General features: G+C 33.8%; 1 pseudogene; it reads right to left on the reverse strand.

Annotated features, from left to right (window-relative positions):
- Positions 1 to 380: 380 nt before the first annotated feature.
- LOC113330511 lies at positions 381 to 2,318 on the reverse strand (annotated as a pseudogene).
- Between the last annotated feature and the right edge of the window lie 4,122 nt (positions 2,319 to 6,440).

Raw genomic sequence — 6,440 nt, forward strand, 5'->3', positions numbered from 1 at the left:
TAGTACTTTGGCTGTCCATGTGGATCAAACTAGGATCAGATATATATCAAAACCCTCGCATCAAGCTTGCAAAACAAAAATTGGTACACTTGTCTGAATGTCGATAGCACAAGGGAGTAGTAAAATTGTCAAAGACGCATAACGGTTTGTTTGTATTTCTCCACGTTTCAATTAAAAGCTCATTGGCGAAATCATCATCGCATTCTTGTTATTGACTCGTACAAAAAGTCAAGACTTTTCAGGAGAATTATTATTATTGCGGCTGCATTTGTGTTGCCTTGTACGCGTCCTCCCATTCTCAAATGCCACCAGATTTCATCACAAACAATCTCAGAACGAGTGGTAATTAAGCTTAATCAGGTGAGCTAATCATGGCCATTAATTGAAGTGCATTGTTTAATAATTACTAATAACAAGTCTTAAACTTAAATACGCAAATAAACAGACAGATATATGTCAAGATCCGTCATCTAGTCACTCATGCACCGTTGCAACTCTTTGCACCAGCAATGTCGATCACAAAACGATAACGAACATCATTTCTAGCCAACCGGTCCAGTGCTTCATTGATCTCATCTGTCTTCACGACTTCAATGTCACAAGTGATATTTTTCTCCGCGCAATAATTCATCATTTCTTGCGTCTCTTTCATGCCTCCTATCATGCTACCTCTCACGGATCTTTTGCCTACAATCAATCATTGAGAGATTTTTGTTAAGATGAGGCAAAAAGCTTTCCAAAGACTAAAACATCTCAATGACAATTAGTGAGATGTAATGAAATTATGCGAGTTCTTTACCAAAAATCATAGGAAAGGCAGGCAAGCCCATTGGTTCAGATGGTGCGCCCACAATGGTTAAAGCCCCATTAACTTTCAGAAGTTCTATAATTGGGCCCAATGAATGTACAGCTGAAACTGTATCAATTATGAAATCCAAACTCCTCTTCCCTGCCTGCATTTTACCACAATCCACAACCATCAGAGAACATAATCTTAGCAATAAGATATGAATTCCCTATAAGAGCAAGTAAAGAACCTGCATTTGTTCTGTGTTAGTGCTGACAATGAAGTCATCGGCACCTAGGCGCACTTTAGCTTCGGCTTCTTTCGAAGGAGAGGTGCTTATAACAGTAACGTGGTGGCCAAAGCCCTTGCCGAATTTAACAGCAAGATGACCGAGACCACCTAGCCCCACTATTCCGATCTTCTTACTTGGGCCTTCGAGTAAGTTGTAGTCTTTAAATGGTGTGAACACTGTTATCCCGGCGCACAGCTGCATCCATTGGCAAGCCTTCTGGAACGTGCACCACAAACCTTCGCAACATCACAAAACAGTTTAAATCTTATGATAAACGCACATCATAGTGTATGAAGACAAGAAAAAGAAATTGATTTTTCTGTTGCAATATGGAAAGGCTGGCATGGGATACCTTCTGTCAGCAACAAGCATTTTGGAGTAACCACCATAAGTGATACTTCCATCCCAGAAGATGCCATTGTAAGTAAACTGATGATTTTCGCAATATTGTTCTTGAGAATCCTTGCAGTATTCACATTCCAAACAAGAACATGCTAAACATCCTACTCCGGCTCTATCTCCAACTTTGAACTCTTTCACGTTACTCCCTATTTTTGTAATCACACCTGTAATTTCGTGCCTACAGTCATTCAACCGATTAATTTGTTAATACAGTTGAAGAACAGTATTTTCCACGGGTGTTTTTCTTTGTCGGTACTAAATACAGAAATTAAATAACGTTGCAGATCTACGTTTGTAACAGTTGTAGAATAATATTTTCCACCAAAAAAGAAGCAAAAAGTAATATTCAAGTTCCATTTCTGGATGATTTAGAGTTGAAAAACCAGGAAATGCGAAGATATAAAAAAAATAAAAAATGAAAATATTCAGAATGGTTCATCTAATAGAATGTTATGTACATACCCAGGGACAACTGGGTATCTAGTGATTCCCCAGTCATCTTTCAAGTGGTGAATATCTGTATGGCAAATTCCACAGTATAACACCTCAATCGTTACATCATTTACCCCATTTTCTCTAGCAAAAATATATAAAAAAGCAAAAGAATCAGAATAAGAACGCAGGTTTGCATCGATTCATTCGTACGAAAAAAATTACATTTTCGAACAAGAAAAATAAAATGGAAAATTGCTTACCTTCTTTTGAAGGAGAACGGTGTTACTTTTCCAGATTTATCGTGACCTGCCCAACCAGATACTACCATAGTGTGGTTTGGTGTTGTCTGAGACATTACGTACTTCTGGTTAGCTACGAGTTCCTAGCGTACTTCTTCCTGTGTGTTTCAAATGGAATTTTTTCTGCAACGCTCTGTTATTTGCTTCACTTACTGAAAACCAGATCCATACGTATACTTGCATTTGTAAGACCAATAAGAACTTGTATAGTTGTATGTGATAACATTTAATGAGTAGGTGATGCGGTAGGAATGCCCTAATAAATTATGAGTATCGAGGGATCATGGACCAAAGAGAAATCGTGACATGAGACAGAAATTTAACGTGGTTCAGTCAATTTGACCTACGTCCACGGACAAAAACCCGAAGGGAGAAATATTATTAATCACCATTTTTGATGTCATTGGGATGATTTGCAATTACAATGACACTCTTTATTTATAGAGTGAATATATAAATAATTAATTAATCAAGATATTATCTTATTCTTGAGTATATCTGAATTAACTATAACATATCTTAATTAATTAGAATATTGAAAATATAGGAAATTAATTAGATACTTTCCTCTATAGAAAATAAGCTAAATTACACAAGATCTCCTATTCGCGTAAACTTAGCTCGATCTCTGTCAATCTTCTGTATTGCTTGATCTATGTCGATCCTCTAGTAGCTTGAGTCTCGACTACTTCATTTTGACCTTTGACGTATGACTTGAGTCTTGGTCACTTTACCTTGATCGTTGACTTCATCTTGAGCTTGACCACCTCGATATATTCTAACACCCCCAACAAGTTGGACACAGAGAGAATCAAAGTGTTCAACTTGAATACTGACTTAACGAACACAACTTCAATCACGTATTAGGTGTTATCTATAAATTCTTCGATATCTTGATCAAATTTGGAAGAAAGTGATAAAAAGTGTTGTCGTAGAAGTATATTTGATCATCTACGTCACTTCAACTGAAAAGAATCGCTAGAATAACAATGGACAACATTATTTTTATGAGTAACGACATCAAACATGAAATCAAAAAGAAAAACATTGATTGATGTGAAAAATAAAATTTGAATTTTGAAGCGGAAGCAACTTGAGCGGATCTCCCCGCTCTGATACCATAATAAATTATGAGTATCGAGGGATCATGGACCAAAGAGAAATCGTGACATGAGACAGAGATTTAACGTGGTTCGGTCAACTCGACCTACGTCCACGGACAAAAACCCGAAGGGAGAAATATTATTGATCACCAGTTTTGATGTCACTGGGATGATTTACAATTACAATGACACTCTTTATTTATAGAGTGAATATACAAATAATTAATTAATCAAGATATTATCTTATTCTTGAGTATATCTTAATTAACTATAACATATCCTAATTAATTAGAATATAAAAAATAAAGGAAATTAATTAGATACTTTCCTCTATAGAAAATAAGCTAAATTACACAAGATCTCCTATTCGCATAAACTTAGCTCGATCTCTGTCAATCTTCTGTATTGCTTGATCTACGTCGATCCTCTGGTAGCTTGAGTCTCGACTACTTCATTTTGACCTTTGACGTATGACTTGAGTCTTGGTCACTTTACCTTGATCGTTGACTTCATCTTGATCTTGACCACATCGACATATTCTAACATGCCCCAATCAAATATCAAATCGAGTACATATTTACTCATCTTAAACAATTAAGTGTTACCAAAATAAAAATATGAGTAATTAGTTGATTACATGATTGATATAATTTTCCTTTCTTATTTTGCGTGTTTGTGCTCTTTCAGTCTCACAATGATGACTGATGGGTCGTTGCAACTTATTTATGAGCATTTATGCTGAATATCTACAGTCACAACTTACAACTAAATATTTTTTACATTTTTTAGGCATTATATATACATCTAGAGTTTTCCATTGTTATAGCTAGGTGACATGTAGACATCTCAGAGCCATATCCAGCTCTATTTTAAAGAGCGTATAAAAGTAGATGGATTATAAGGATGAGATAATATGGTGAACCCTAGTGGATTGTGTCAGAAGATATTGAAAAAAAAACAGATGGATGTGGAATGGGTAAATACTTACTGAAAGAGCGATTTATAACCACCAGATTGGCGTAGTTTCAGTCAGTGCTTTCTTCTATGCAGAAGCTAGAATGAAAAGATGGAATTTACTGCTTCAAATGCTGTGATTAGATGAGATAGATTCTATCATCAGCCAATTCACCTTCTCTTGGATGTTCCGGTATGACGCTATGTCCTCCTAGCTGCTATATATATATATATATATATATATATATATATATATATATATGACATTTCGAAGTGGGTTTGTATTTGTCTTTTCCTATGGTAGTCTGATAGGTTATCTTCTCTTTTGGTTCGAAACGAGTTGATCATAGAATATTCTGAGCGGACGCTGCTATAACCATCACTGTTTAGTGATTGAACATGTCTTTTTATTAGCATAAATCTCAACTATACATTAAATTCTAATTGTCTTTATTAGTATAAATTTCACCTATACATTAAATTTTAGTTGTCTTTGTTAGTATAAGTTTCAAACATACATTAAATTTTAGTTGTCTTTGTATAAGTTTCAGGACCACAATGACATGCTCAGTCTAATTTCAACTTTGTTTCCAAAATCTTGTTATATTTTACAATGAGATCTTTTCGTGTCAGAATTCTCTTGCACTATTTGTGCATTTGTAAACCTTTTCTTTAATGCAATCCTTAATTCAAAACAAAAAAAACCAAAAAAAAAACTTCAAACTTTACTTCAGAAATTTAGCCATCGAACCTTTAGTGTTTTTACTAGAGGAGGAGGATCCCCTCACACTTCTATTATCACACTATCTCACACGTTGGACGTCATTTTTGCGAATTAAAACCAAACCGTAACGTATTTGAAGCTAATACTTTGGAGATATGTTACCATTACATAGCTCTACTTTCCTACCGAAAATGAGCATATTCCGAGAGGCATAACACCATCATCTATTAATTTGAAAATGAGTCGTCGAAAATTTGCGGATTTCTGGCCGTCGAAATTAAGACCGGTAGATTATGAGGTTTTATATTTCGGAATGTGCTCATTTTTTGTAGGCATGTGGAACTTGGTAAGAGGAACACATCCTCAAAATATTAGCTTCAAATCCGTTACGGTTTGATTTTTATTCACAAAAATGACGTCCAACGTGTGAGATAGTGTGATAATAAAAGTGTCAAGAGATCCTTCCTCTTACTAGAATAAGTTTAAATTTTACTTCTTAATTTCGTCATTGAACCTTCAGTGTTTTTATTAATATAAGTTTCGAACCACCATGTCTTTCTCGATTGTAATTTCGATTTTGTTTCAAAAGTCCTTTTGATTTTGTCACCATCATATTTTTTGATTTCAGAATTATCTTCTAAGTTCAAACTTTACTTCTGAATTTAGCCATTGAACCTTCATTGTTTTATTGGTATAGTTTTCAACTTTATTACTTAATTTTGTCATGGAAACTTCAATGCTTTTATTAGGATAAGTTTCAAATCCCAATAACTTTCACAATTATTAATTCGACGTTGTTTCCAATCTTTTGTTTTTTTTCTTCTTCTCAACGAGATCTTTTGATTACGGAATTCTCCTGAACCATTTATACATTTGTACACCTTTTTCTTTCTAATACAATCCCTATTTCAAAAAGTACATAAATATAATTTTCAAACTTTACTTCCTAAATCAATCATGGAACTTTCCGTGTTTTTAATAGTATGATTTATTGTACTTGTTAGTTTCGTAACTGAACCTTCAATGGTTTTATCAGTATAAGTTACAAACCACCATGTCTTTCTCAATCATAATTCTGATTTTGATTTTATAAGGTTTTTGGTTTTGTATCGCTGAAATCTTTTGATTTCTTTGGTTTTTTCTCGGTGAGATCTTTTAATTTACGAATCTCGAACACTATTCGTACATTTTTTTTAATAATAAAAAAGAAAAAGGTATAAGTATTTTACTTCTAAATTTATTCATTGAACCTTATGTGGTTTTATTGATTTTTGTTTGAAACTTTACTTTGTAATTTAGTCATTTAACATGGTATTATTTTATTTTTATTAAGTGTGTATGCTTATATTAACTTAAATGTTCCAGATTTAATTTTAAAATTAAAATTTTCACATATCAGATGTAAGTGAATGGATGTTTGATAATGATTCCACTGTTTTACGAA

The sequence above is a fragment of the Papaver somniferum genome, chromosome 1, assembly GCF_003573695.1.
Source record: "Papaver somniferum cultivar HN1 chromosome 1, ASM357369v1, whole genome shotgun sequence".
NCBI lineage: Eukaryota > Viridiplantae > Streptophyta > Magnoliopsida > Ranunculales > Papaveraceae > Papaver > Papaver somniferum.